Below are 14,948 nucleotides of genomic sequence, written 5' to 3'. Positions count from 1 at the left end.
TAGGTCATATATATATATTTTTTTTTTTTAATTTTTTTTTTTTTTGTATTTTTCCGAAGCTGGAAACGGGGAGGCAGTCAGACAGACTCCCGCATGCGCCCGACCAGGATCCACCCGGCATGCCCACCAGGGGGCGATGCTCTGCCCATCTTGGGGCATTGCTCTGCCACAATCAGAGCCATTCTAGCGCCTAAGGCAGAGGCCACAGAGCCATCCTCAGTGCCCGGGCAAACTTTGCTCCAATGGAGCCTTGGCTGCGGGAGGGGAAGAGAGAGACAGAGAGAAAGGAGAGGGGGAGGGGTGGAGAAGCAGATGGGCGCGTCTCCTGTGTGCCCTGGCCGGGAATTGAACCCGGGACTCCTGCACAGCAGGCCAACGCTCTACCACTGAGCCAACTGGCCAGGGCCCATAGGTCATATTTTAACCTTCTTAAACGGGGAGTATAATGCCAGTAGTTGAAGCCAGGCAGATTCACACTGGATTCAGGCAGATCATAAAACAACCACGAATCAAAAAGGTGTTGGGACATTTCCATTTATTGGATTCTCACAGAGGTGGGTGAGTGAACAGGGGAAAATAGCCCCGCATGGCAGCAGGTGAGCGATCAGGAAAACTGCTTCTGGAGGAAAGTACTCATAGCCTTATATAGGCTATACAAACACGTGGCTTTCTGCTGCATGCTCATACATTAGTTATGTGAAGTGCTTACAGCCAAAAACAAATTGAGCCAGCCTAACAGAGCTGTTTTTCCCACACCCCACCCCTTTAGGGTTGCTCACTTCACAATCTATGCAACAGGTATCTTTGGCAATGGCTCCTGTGTGAGGAGTGAGGTACATTACATCCATATTTCAAAAAAAATAGTAGAGACTACAGCAACAGACTACTAAGGCACAAGCTATACCAAAAATGACAATAACTACAAAGATACCTTTTACAATGATGTCTCCCTGAGCACTCAAGGGATAAAACACTTCTACCTTAGGTGGCCAGTTGCAGGGTGCCCAAGGAGTTAAATGGAGGCCCACTTCTAGTTCCCTACCCCACGATGCCAACAAGGTTGCCCATTGTAGGTGAGGATGGGGGCTGTACAGTCCAGGGCTATGCCCACTGAAGCCACTGGCCATTAAGGAAGGCTATTGGGCAGGCAGAAGCATGTTGTCCTGCTACTCAAAGCCCAGCTTGAGTAAGTGGTTTTTGGTGCATATCTGCAACTGGATGGGAGCAGATGCCTGGTATAAGAGGGCCTCTACAGATGCCAGGCATCCCTGTTGGAGATTTTTGATAAAAATCCAGAGTACTGTCCACAAGCATCATGTCCATCCAGCAAGAGAGCTGGTGCCCTCCTCTTGTCACAGTCTCTGCTTCAAGAGTCCGTTATACCACTCAATGATGAGTCCATGACAGACAGCCCAGCTGTCACCAAAGGTGTAGGTTTATTACAGGTAACTATCCATACAGCTCTTTGATAACAGACTTCAGCACCTTTTCATAAGCACTCTGTCCATTGCTACAAGCCCATCCAAACCCCTCAGAGGTCACATAAATGTCAAGCTCACAGGGCCTCATGGGGTCAAACACATTCAAGGCCTGTGTCACCTTGACAATTCTCTTAGCTGCTGCTGCAAAAGTGCCTATACCTACTAAGGCCAACACCTGCTGCACATTAGAAGGGGACCACTGGATTGCCAATTCCACATGGGGCCTCTGGTCCTTGCCCATCCTATTAGACAGGTCCCTCAACCTTCCCCCTATTCAAACTGGAACAACAGGTCTTGGAGATCTTCTTCTCCCTCAGCTGCTTCCAACATGTAATCTTGTAGGCATATGGCACAGGCACCAACCATTTTCTTGGCAGCTTCCTCCAATATGTAACTTTGCCATTGTGTGGCATGAATGCTGCTCATTTTCTTGGCAGCTGTTGGGGCTGCTTATTTCCCTGGTTTTTCAGCAGCTGGAATTTCTGTTCTGGCTTAAGTTGCTGCCAAAGCTCTAAAAAGAGTTTATTAGATTTGCCATCTAATGTCTCCTTATCTTCCCTGGCCACAATCAAATCTACCCATATCTGTGTTCAGGTAAACTTTATAGGCATGTTTCTCTTGGGAGGGCAGTATGGGAAGTAACCCACGCATCCTAACTGTCCCACACTGCTTCTACTTCCCCCAAACCTGAGATTTTCCGCATAATAGCACTTATGGGTTGCCCTACATATAGGCCAAAGATAGCTACCAGTGACTGGGGTGCTCTGGAGAATAAGGTCCCTTATCCCTGCCATAAATACTTCCATATCTGGCCCACAGGACCACAGGTTGAAAAAAGCATTCCTCATAACCAGTTTTCTGCTGCAACTCAGTATACAACTGCCATTGACTCACTGCCCCTGGTAAGTCTCCAGCATTCTGCCAGATTGTATAAATGGCAGCCATCACCCATTTTAATAGGGTGTGAACTTCTAGGTTGTCATGGCAGTTCTGAAGATGTTGCCTTAAGGAGGAGTGCTTGGTGATGGTGACTAATTTCTCTATCTCTGCTCTGGAGAGCACGACACCAACCATCCCTATGTTCCACAACCATAGCAACCAAGCTGCCAGAGATTTGGTGGTTTTCTGCCTGAATTTTTCCCCTAACTCCAACAACTCTGTCTGGGTGTAGAGCCAGAACATAGAATGCTCCAATACCTGCAGGGGGAGGGGGGTAGTGCCTGCCTCTGAGGCACCCTCTGCTGCTGGGTTTTCACCTTCTGGTGACTACCAGTTAGGCTTTAAGTCAGCCAAAGGCAGTTTCAGCCTGAATATCCTCCTCCTCAGAAGAAGGAGAATCAGAAGCACCTACTACAGCCAACTCGGAGCCACTCCACTGGCACACATGCAGCTCCTCCTCTAGCTCCTCCTCTTGTAACCATTCCAGTGCATTCTGCGCTCAACCTCCAGCTTCCAGCTTGCACTGGAGTTCTTGGCAGCCTCTTTCTCCAGAAACTACCTGTTGTCTTCCAGAGACTGTTGCTATTCGTGCTCAGCCTCTATCTAGTTCACACTGGACCACTTGAACTTGTAGCTCCTTCTCCAGCAACTGCTATAGCTCCTGCCACTGCCAGCACTCAGCTTCCAGCTCGAACTGGAGCTCTTGGACTCAGGCAGCCTATTGCAGAGAGCTTTCAGTTTCTGCTTTTAGTACTGTAAAAAAATACCCATTCCATGGCCTCCAACAGGGTAGCCACAGGGAACCACATGCTCAAGAACGACCATTCCTCTATCCCATCTTTCAAGGGTGTTGGCGGCTCCATACCAGTCTAAACAAAATCTGGCCCCCTATGCCAGGTGTGATGCCAGCAATCAAAGCTAGGAAGGTTCACATTGGATTTGGGCAGAACACAGAACTGTGGAGTCAAAAGGCGTTGGGAAAAGGAAGGAAATCTTAACTTTTGTGACAACATGGATGGACCTGAAAACTATTATGCTAGGTAAAATAAGCCAGGCAAAGAAAGAAAAATATCATATGACCTCACTGATTTGAGGAATCTAGTGAACAGTGTGAACTGAGGAACAGAATAGAGGCAGAGGCGGGATCAAAGGGACCAGAGGGACAGCAGTCAGAGGGAAAGGGGATGAGAGGATGGGATCAGAGAAGGAAAAGAGATTAGTGAAATTATATATACATAACACAGCGTTATAGAGAGCAGGACAGCAAATCCTGGAGGGAAGGGGGAAAGGTGTTGGGGAGAGGGGGCAAGAGGGGTGTCGAGGGGAACACGGGGGTGGGGGGAGATATTCGGTGGGACACTTGAATCTATGTAAACACAATAAATTAAAATCAATAAAAAAAATTTTTTTTAAAAGGCTTTGGGCCATCCCTGTTTCTTGAATTCTCAGAGAGGCAGGTGAATGAACAGGGGAAAATCGCCCCTTGAAGTGGCAGGCCAGCGATCAGGAAAACCACTCCTGGGGGAAAGTATCCATAGCCTTATATAGGCCATACACACACTTGGCTTTGTGCCACATGCTGTCTCATTAATCATGCAAAGTGCTTGCAGCTGGAAAACCAGTGAGTAGGCCTAACCAGGACTGTCCTCCCTACAGGGAAGGAGATAGTGAATAAGATCAGTGCGGAGAGGGTACCTGCTGGGTCCAAATGGTTATGGGAAGTACCCAGTGTAGAGAGGAGGAAGATGGCACTTCTCTCCTCAGTCATCCTGGGATGTTAATATAAAATATGCTGGGAGGTCAGGGTAAGAAGCCCTGCTAACCTCACTGACTCTTACTTGTATTTTTTACTACACAGCAAAACTTATTCAATCATCCTTTCTAAGATTAGGTTTTAAGGTTTATGAAAGAGGAAAATATGGCTTGTGGCCAGATTTGTCCCCTGGCATGTTTTTGGACAGTCCATAAGCTAAGATTGTTTTTATATTTTTAAATATAAAAATAAAATATCTTGTGACACATTAAAATGATATAAAATCAGTGTCCTTAAAGCTTTACTGGAACCCAGCCCTGCCCATTCATACCGTCAGTGGCTGCTCTCCTGCTACACTGGCAGAATTGAGTAGTTGGAAAATCCAAAATATTTCCTGTTTGTCCTTTACAGTAAAATTTGTCCATCCTTGCTCAAGAAAGTGAATTATTGAACTAATATTCCCATGTCTTTCTGAAATTTTAATGGAATTCTAGGCCCTTAATAACAGCTGCCTGACATCACAATTGGTATCAGCTGTTACTGAGCATGTTTGTTTCAAATAATTCACCTTAATTGATAAGAACATTGCAGCCTGGACTAATTTTTCACAGCAGTATTAACACAGTAGAGTCTTCTGCCAGGGCTACATATTATCACATAGAATCATTCATTAAGGAAAAAGTGACTTTCATTAGTTATTACATTAAGCTGAGAAAGAAAATTTAAATATCATGTTAAGATCAAAATGATATGATTTTAATGACTTTGCAAAGCACCTTGAGAGATCTTAGGTGATAATGAGAACTGAATGTGTATGAGTAAAACTACATGCCAATCAGCTGTTTGTTCAAATGCATTCACAAATTGAAAAATCAAATTAAATGCAGATTATATCATTCTCTCTCTCTCTCTCTCTCACACACACACACACACATACATTGAACAGCTGAAGTTCAAACTGACTACTGTATAGACAGCATTGATTATTGCCATGCCATTCGATAATATGAGTCAGTTGAATTGTGACTTATACACCAGCTCTTGCCTTTAACTATTTATTATTTTTAAGTGTGGAGAGAGCAACAACTTCAAGTTTAGCAGATAATAAGCATTTAATAAAATTTACCTATTGTTGTTATTACTATTGATCACTTGATTAACTTGAGTATGTCTTCAGATAATATTTTAGAAGTCAGCTAACAGAATACTATTTCTCACTCTTAGTGGAACAATTGAAGAATATACTAAAGATTAGAATTCATGTTGTGATGATGTGTCTCTATTAGGTTTTGTGTACGTGAGAGGAAAAGCAAGATGTTTCATGGTTCATTTAGAGCAATTGAGATGGTAGAGTCTTGACAAAGATTAGTTTACAAGATCACAAACTCTGGCCATGTAGTTGAATTTGGCCAGTGATAGCCAAATGCAATTCTAAAAAAAGAGTATTGGTAAAATAAATTTGAATATTTTTAGGCAGGGCATGTACTCCCAGTTGCCATAGTCTTTACTACTCCTTATTGCTTGACATTTTGCCTGCTTTATTGATCCCTGAGGCATTTCAATATATAGCCCTTGATTGGAAACACTGTTGAAAATCCATTAGAAAGGTGTCTTAAGGTGTGTGTGTGTGTGTGTGTGTGTGTGTGTGTGTGTGTGTATACATATATAGGTAAATAATTAGTTTCACTGCTAGTTTTCAGATTAAAATAACATAAATAAATAAAGCATCCCAAATAAAAAGAACTTAAGGTAAATTCTATAGTACATTTCTGTGTTTGGTAGTGAAAACGAATTCCTTCCTCTCCTTTTTATTTTTTTATAATGTTGTCCTCTATTTACTCTAATGTAGTTTTGCACTTATTATTTACTATGCCTAAAAATAAAAGCCAGAGGGCACTAACTACCAGAAAGCTGTCACTCCTCTAAATACTACATTAACTTACAAGGCTCTTCAACAAAGTCTACATGAAATGGCTCTCTGATACCCCAGTGACCTCATTTTCTGATCATTTATACCCTCTGACTTTCTCCAACCAGACTTGTGTCTTGAATCCTCCTTTCATTCCTCCTTAAGGATATATTTATCCTTTCTGATGCCACTCTGGAATTTGGGTCTCATCCTTTGAGTGTCCTCGTTTATAAATCATTACTTTTCGTCATTATAAACTTCTTCTTTTACACTGATTCTTTGTCTTTGGCTTGTAGAAAGGTTCAAGTTTTGCTCATCTTTGCAGATCTCCCCCTAAACCTGATGGCAAACTCTAGCTATTATCAATTTCTTTCTTCTCCTTCACAGCCCTGACCTACACTTGGCTCTTCTTATGCTCTATTTTCTATTACTTTTGTTTCTCACTCCACTAAGATCACGATTCCATACAGTTTCTCTCCAAAATCTTTTTTTTTCAGTTAATTAGTGACTTACTTTTTGACAAAACTGGATCATATCTTTCATTTTCATTTAATGCTACCTCTCTGAAGTTTCTTTTCACAGTTATTTCCTCTTCTGGCTTCCTTGATGGCACTTACTCGGATTTCCTTCCTTTGTGGCTACTTCTTAGGTTCCCTTACTTCCCTAACTGCCAGAATGTATTTATGAGATTCCCAATCAGCATGAAATAGTGATCCTCGTAGTCTTTGCTATGGCCAGACTGCAGGCTCGTTGCCCACAGACCTGAGCTGCCTTGTCTGTTTACTCCAGTACACTGCACAAATGTCTATGAGTCCTGACATGAAAAAGGCTAGAAAGCATTGCCCTGGGATCTAATTTTCAGCCTTCCTTATTTTATATTCTAGAAATTATACCTAGGGAGAGAGAATTCTAAATCTTTCTCTCTAGGTATTATTTTTTTGTTGAGTTCTAGATTAATATAATCTAACCAAACACTTCTTCTTGGATGATCCTCAAACTTAACATGCTCAGCATTAAATCTTTTCTTAAGTCCCTTTCCTTTCAGTGAATATCACCAATTCCCTACGAATATGAATGATTCTTATTTTTTTTTTAAATTTCAATTACTTTCTTATCTAATCAAACATTTAATCTTGATTTTGGTTTATTTCTGTCACATTGTCTTTCCTTGTCATCCCTCTGATGCAGCTCACTTAAATGACTATAATAGATCTTATTATTATTTAAAGCCTTTACAATTCTTCCCTATAACTCCCTCTCCTGTAATAACCCCTTTTCTGGGAGAATTATACATTCCTGCTTAATGAATTCAGGCAGCATGACTTAGGATTTACTTTGGCTAAGCAAATGTGAATGGAAGTTACTTAGAGTTAGGCAAACTGAAAAGTTTGATGGCACAGTCCTCCAGACTTCCTATTCTACTTAAAACTTTTTATACTATCTCCAGAGAGTTAGTGTTCAACTACAATGTCAGAGGGAGGTGTCTACAAAAGACCATCCTCACTTCTGACACCTATGGCACGTTCAGTAGTTCCCTAAACCACTCTCAGTTTTGGTATTTGCTAGAAAGATTTAAGGAACTTATTGAAAGCTATTGTACTCATAGTTACACTTTGCCACAGAAAAAATAAACAGATAAAAAATCAGCCAAAGGGAGACTTGTATAGAGCAGAGTCTGGTAGGGTTCCAAATACAAACCTCTCATTTTGCTTAGGATATATTGCTCTACAGATTCAATGTGAGACGATATTCATAGAATATTGCTAATCAGGAAAGTTCATCTGAGTTTTGAGTTTATTGTTTTTATTAGGGCTCCATTACATAGGCATGATTAATTGATCAGTTTCCCAAGTGGTTGGCCCATGTGACCTATCCTAAGACACATGGTTGTCTTTGTGACATGGCCAGCCTCCACCCTAAGACTATCAAGTGTGGTTAGCCCCTTCCTAAGGGTCATGTAGACAGCCTCTACCCTAAATGAAGAGGTAGGACATACATTACCTTCCAGAAGCCAATGGCAAAGGCCAGATCTCTCCTTGGGCAAAGTCAAATTCATTTCTACACATCAGTGAGGTGGATCACAATTGTGCAGCAGCATTTAAAAACCAGGGTGGGGATTTGCTATATTTCTTTCCTTTCTGCCATCTGACTGGCAACATCCTAGGTAAATTATCCTGAATATAGAGTAAAGATGGTGTGTAGATGAGTTGCAGGTGACCCAACATGACCATGTAACATGCACAAGAAGTAAACCTTGGTATTTGTAGGTCCCTGAAATTTTGGAATTGTTTGTTACCACAGCATTGCTTCTAGAATAGAATCAGGTTATGGGTGAAGCTGTTGGCATCTGCATCTCCCTTTTTGTATATGTACTTTATTCTGCTGGACCTGGTGAGCTCAGGCATCATGGAAGGCTGTGAATCTAGTAGCCAGCAATAAACAGAGCAAGAAGCGTAGATTTCTATCAAGCCCAACCAGATTTCTGCTCACTCAACCCCAGCTTCTCTCCTTGGCCACAGGCTGCTAATGTCAGGGGGCAGTTAAGACCTCATTTCCAGGGAAGTAGGACAGAAACCTTGCCATATTCTCTAATCCAACTTTCAAAACAGTAAAATTTATCAGAAATTCTGATTCTCCTTTGGCTGCCTGTGTCTGCTCTCAAAAGGTTAAGAACTCAGAAAGGGAAAGATAATTGCTTAACACCCCAACACTGGACACCAGGGAAGGCTAAATATGCTGATATCATTACTTGTTAAAGGGCAGGACTGGGGCAGGTAGGAATTGGTAGTTCAAGTAGATCTCTTTGTTAGTCATTTTAAATAAAGACTATTCCAAGGTCAGAAAATGGACAATAATCTGCTTGCTATTAAGGCAGACAAGAAGAAGCTAGTGGGGTGTTCCAGGAAAGAATAACCATTTTGGTTTAATCACTTTAAGTCATCTTCTAGAACGGAATCCGTTATTAATGGATGAGGCAGTTGGCATTTTCAATGAGTCTGAGGCTGTCATGTGCACAGCCAGGGAAGCTAGAAAGTAGCTGACGGGCTGGCTACAGCACAGCCCACTGAGAGGGCAAGAGACTCTGACAGAGGAGCTGGAATGGTGGGTATCTATGAAGAGGAGGCCAAGAATCTATATTTGATCTGAGAGGTAAAAGAACAAAGTGGTTGAAGCAGTTTATGTAAGAATTAATTTCCAGGGAAACAGAATACTTAATAAATTGTCTTCTTTCTTCAATTGACAGATATGATAGGAACTATAGTAATACACCTCCAAGGATGAGCAGTTTATTCTCAGGGGTATTTTATTTACTGAAAAGTAAATCTCGCTGAGAACCCGGCTGGAAATAGCTTTTCATTTACTATGCTCTCTGCCTGCCTTGCCATTAATAGAAAACAAGCCAAGAATGTTCTCAAATAAAACTAAAAACCGTATGGCCACTTATGAGTTCCAGAGGAACATTTATAACAATAATTGCAGATAGAAGATTATTCTTTCAGGGATTTCAGTTCCCAGGCTCCTCTCTGACCTGGAATAAAATAGTACCGTGCAACCTGGGGCCGATGCTGCATGTGAAGCACAGAGATAGTTGATAGTGAGTCAAAGGGAAAGAAAATGTGGAAAGAAAATATCCAAGAGAAAGATTTTCTAAAGGGTAGGGTGGACTTACAGGAAGTACGTTGAACAAGTCATTAACTTATGAGGAGCTACAGTTTACCTCCATAATTTTTCTTCTCCTTCTTCAGCACCAAATCCTCTACTGCTTCTGTATCCCCAGTGAAGCAACCCCAGTAACTATCCTTGGCTGAGACCAAACCAGAACTGTTTCTAGGAGCATGTGGTAGTCTTGAAAAAATTGTAGAGGACTGACAATGGCCAACACAGGACAACCATAATGAAATAAATTCATATGTAGAATGGCTGTGTTTTCATTATGTGACAGTCTTCATTGACGTGTACTAGGCTAGGTGCAGAATATAAGACTTTTTTTGTTTACGGAAAGGCAAGGCCTGACCTGTGGTGGCACAGTGGATAAAGTGTCGACCTGGAACTCTGAGGTCGCCAGTTCAAAACCCTGGGCTTGCCTGGTCAAGGCACATATGGGAGTTGAAGCTTTCTGCTCCTCCCTTCTCTCTCTCTCTCTCTCTCTCTCTCTCTCTCTCTCTCTCCCCCCTCTAAAATGAATAAATAAATAAAAATAATTAAAAAAAAAAGAAAGGCAAAGAGCGCAGCTCCTGGGGTACCTGTGGTGGATTTGAAGCAATCAGATGGCTCACCTGCTGCAAAATACTTCTTTTCTAAGTTTGTTCTCAGAATCTGAAAGATCCTTTTCATGCCAATAACATCTCTTCAGTGTAGAAGAAAGACTATTCCATGACATAACTGCTATCAAACCCTTGTACTAAGTAGATCATTAGGTCTAGGGCAGGACCGGAGCTGCTTCACAAAAATCACCTTAGACTCTTTCATCCTGACCCATACCCTCTAACCCACATCATGATGGTTTGTGCTGGTTTCTGAAACGGGCCATTTTTCTTCCCTGACAAAAGTGGTAGGTGTTTTCCCTTCAACTGGGGTGGCTCATGCCCTAGTACCCCCATCTATCCTTCCCTATCCTATGTAATTCCTAGTGCCAGCTGTGCAGGGGAAAGATAACCAAAGGTCTTATGTGTAAGTTTTATTTTTAATTTATTGTGTTGACATGGTTTCAAGTGTCCCACTCAATATAACACCTCCACACATCATGTCCCCATGCCCCATGCAAAGTCTCTTTGCATTTGCATTTCACCCCTTTTGCTTCACTCCCTCTCCCCACCTCTGTCCCCACTTTCCCTCTGGGAATAGCTAACCTTTTGGCAGTATCTATGTGTGTGTGTGTGTGTGTGTGTGTGTAATTTGACTAATCTCCTTACCTTTTTTGATCCCATCCCCTCCTTCCCCTTCCTCTAACAGCTGTTCCCTGTGACCCTGCCTCTGTTTCTGTTTTGTTCCAAAGTTTATTGTGTTCATTAAATTTCACATAAAAGTGAGATCATATGGTATTTGTCTTTCTCTGCTTGGATTATTTTACTTAGGATAATAATCTCCAGGTCCATCCATACCATCACAAAAGGTAAGACTTCTTTCTTTTTTATGTCTGTGCAGTAAATATTCCATTGTATAAATGTACCATGGCTTTTTTATCCACTGGTGCACTGATGGATACTTCTATTGTTTCCAGATCTTGTATAGTGTAAACAATGTTGCAATGAACATGGAAATGCATATTTTCTTTTGATCAGTGTTTTGGGATTCTTAGGATATAGTCCTAGGAGTGGAATAGCTGAGACAGAAGGCAGTTCCATTTTTAATTTTTTGAGGAAACGCTATACTGTTTTCCGTAGTGGCTGCACAAATCTGCATTCGCACCAGCAGTGCAGAGGGTTCCCTTTCCTCCACACCTTCACCAGCATTTGTGTGTTTATTTGTTAATAAAAGTCATTCTGGCAGTGTGAAGTAACATCTTATTATGGTTTGAATTTGCATTTCTCTGATCATCAGTGACATTGAGCATTTTCTCATATGTAATTTGGCCATCTGTGTGTCTTCTTTGGAGAAGTGTTTGTTTAGGTGCTTTGCCCATTTTTTAATCAGATTGTTTACCTTCTGGTGTTGAGTTTTTTAAGCTCTTTATAAATTTTGGTTATTAACCCCTTATCAGACATATAGGAAAATATGTCCTCCCATAAAATGGGTTTTCTTTTTATTTTGTTAATGGTGTCTTTTGCTGTATAAAATCTTTTTAGTATGATATAGTCCCATTTGTTTATTTTGTTCTTTATTTCACTTGCCCATGGAGATATATCGGCAAAACTACTGCTATGAGAGATGTCTGAGAGTCTACTGCCTATGTTTTCTTCCAAGATTTTTACGGTTCTGTGACTTAATTTAAGTCTTTTAATCATTTTGAGTTTATTTTTGTGACTGGTGTATGTTGGTAGTCTAGTTTAATTTTTTGCATGCACCTGTCCAATTTTCCCAACACCATTTATTAAAGAGACTGTCTTTACTACATTGTATGCTCTTGACTTTTTTGTCAAATATTAATGGACCATAAAGGTGTGGGTTTATCTCTGGGTTTTCTGTTCTTTTTCATTGATCTGTATGCCTCTTCTTATGCCAGTACCAAGCTGTTTTGATTACATTGGCCTTATAGTATAACTTGATATCAGAAAGTGTGATACCTCCCACTTGGTTCTTCACTATAAGATTGGTGAGACAATTCAAGTTCTTTTTTGGTTCCATATAAGTTTCTGGATCTGTGAAGTATGCCATTGGTGAGTTAATAGGAATTCCATTAAATCTACATATTGCTTTGGATAGTATGAACATTTTAGTGATGTTAATTCTTCCTTCTATGAACATGGTGTATGCTTTCACTTGTTTTTATCTTTCTCAATTTTTTTCAATGTTTTAAAATGTTCTAGTATAAATCTTTTACCTCCTTCGTTAAATTATTCCTAGTTGCCTTTTTGTTGTTGTTGCACCATTGAATGGGATTGTTTCTTTAATATCTTTTTCTGACAGTTTATTGTTGGTGTATAAAAATACCACTGATTTCTAAATATTAGTTTTATATCCTGCCATCTTGCCAAATTCATTTATCAGGTCTAGTAGTGTTTTGGCTAAGAGTTTAAGATTTTCTATGTATAGTATCACATCATCAGCAAATAATGAGTTTTATTTCTTCTTCTTTTATTTGGATGCCTTTTATTTCTTCTTGTTGTCTGATTGCTGTGGCTATGACTTCCAGAACTATGTTGAGCAAGGGGCACTCTGTCTTCTTTCTGATCTTAAAGGGATTGATTTTAATTTTGCCCATTGAGTATGATGTTGGCTGTCAGTGTGTCATATATGATCTTTATTATGTTGAGGTATGTTTTCTGTATTCTCACTTTGCTAAGAGTTTGACCTTAAGTGGGTGCTGGATTTATCAAATGCTTTTTACTGCATCTATTGATATGATTATGTGATTTTTATCTTTTTTGTTTGTTTGTTTATGTGATGAATCACATTGATTGATTTGTGAATATTGTACCAGTGTTGCCTCTACAGAATAAGGAGGAAGATTGAGAGAGTTTTCCACTGGGGCTGATTGTGTTCCCCCAGAAAGTGGCTAAGCCCCTCAACTGGTCTCAATAATAGGCTCTAAAGAATTTATACCTGAATACTCTAAGTCTCTCTCCTTTCCCCCTGTGGAACTCAGGCCCATGGGACATGATATCCAAGATTTGGGTCAGCTGACTATGAAGATCTTCTCTGTCTAATGTGTGTGAGCTGCTGTGAAGGTGTTAACTGCAGAAAGCAAAATTCACCTCAGCTGGGTTTGGTTTCTTATGAGCTAGTCACTAGTTGGCCACTGAATGTGTTGGTTCTGGATCTCTTGGGGGGATCTGATGCAGACCTCTTAGAGGGAACACTACTTGTGACTGGCCCTCAGCAACTTTTTTGGAGCTATAAGCAAATCACAGTTTATGGTTGCCTCTGCTAAGCTTAAGTGCATGAGAAAGGATCAAGTTGCACACCTAGGCTTTTACCAATGCTGGGCCTGGGGGCAAGACAGCAAAAGACCCAAGGTTCCCTAAGAGCTGCCTTCTGCTGCCTCTTGTTGGGCATGCCTCTTGCAGTCTGCTGGCTGCTTGTTGGGCATGGCTACTAAAAAAACCTATGGTAGAGTCTAGAGGCTGAAACAATTCAGGGATTAGAAAAGAAAGGTATGGCTTTTATTTCACTGTCCCAGGTGTCAGTCTGTCCTGACTTTTTTCACAGACCGGAGTTAGTGGTGGCCACTAGCAATCTGGTTGGTGTGGCCTCTGAAACCAGAGATTTTTGTCTGCCTACAGTCCGGACAGTTTCTACTTAAGTTCCTGTGAGGAGATTCATATTCTTGGAACAGTTGGGATAAAAGTTCCAGCCTCAATACTAGAAAACTGAGTCACTGTCACATCCCCTGCTTCCTGGTCAAGGCTGCTTATTCCTCAGCAGGGCCCAATCTCCAAAGGGTAAGGTAAGAAAGATTCCTGAAGGTGGGGCATTTTCTTTCCCCCAGGTTGTTGCTGGACAGATGAGAATGTTCTATTTAAGAAAGATGGGGACTGCAGTATTGGAGAATAATTCAGCACAGGGGTTCCAGTGACTTTCTTCCATCACGTCTCTCCCCAGGTTGCCAATATCACATTTGTCTCATGTAACTCTAGTCCTCTCAGCCCCTCCTCTGTTGGAGCCCAGAGTAAGTGACTGTAAATGAGATTTTCTGCATGGTCCTTTAAGAGAATGCCTGCATCTCTCAGATATCTGTCTTTTTCTCAAAACAGCAATTTTACCTTTTTTTCACCACCAAAAGCTATGTGGACACCTCCTAATCTCTGGTGCTTTAAGCTAGGGTGCCTGGCCTGAGGTTTAAGACCCACACTTCTCAGGGAAAATCTCCCCACAGCTGAGAGTCCCTCTGGACCCTCAGCCACTGCTAGCTCCTTGTAGTGGGAGCAGCTCTTTTCACATCTGCACCCTTCCTACCAGTCTCGATGTGGTTTCTGTGACTCCTCAGTTATGAGCTCCTCTTCATTTAGTCATAAGTTGGGTTTTTATTATGATTATTTCTAAATTTAGCTATAACTCCAGTTTGGTCCTGGGTGGTGGCAATTGGATTGTTCACCTATTTTGTCACCATCTTGGAAACCTCTAAAAAACTTTTAATGTAATGGTGAAGTTGTCAGCCTCTTCCTCTGGTCTCTTGGCCTCAGGAAATTTTCCCATCAACTTCTTGGCAGCCTGCTAAAGACATGTATTCTTGACTAAGCAATGCCATAGGGCTATGGCATTATCT

General features: G+C 41.3%; 1 non-coding gene across 1 annotated transcript; it reads right to left on the bottom strand.

Moving 5' to 3' along the window:
* Nucleotides 1-330: 330 nt before the first annotated feature.
* TRNAS-GCU (transfer RNA serine (anticodon GCU)) lies at nucleotides 331-406 on the bottom strand. The gene has a single exon. It is a non-coding gene; the product is annotated as a tRNA-Ser (tRNA).
* Between the last annotated feature and the right edge of the window lie 14,542 nt (nucleotides 407-14,948).

The sequence above is a fragment of the Saccopteryx leptura genome, chromosome 3, assembly GCF_036850995.1.
Source record: "Saccopteryx leptura isolate mSacLep1 chromosome 3, mSacLep1_pri_phased_curated, whole genome shotgun sequence".
NCBI classification, from domain to species: domain Eukaryota; kingdom Metazoa; phylum Chordata; class Mammalia; order Chiroptera; family Emballonuridae; genus Saccopteryx; species Saccopteryx leptura.
Note: the sequence above shows the minus strand (reverse complement) of the source record. Positions and strands in the feature narration are given on the sequence as shown.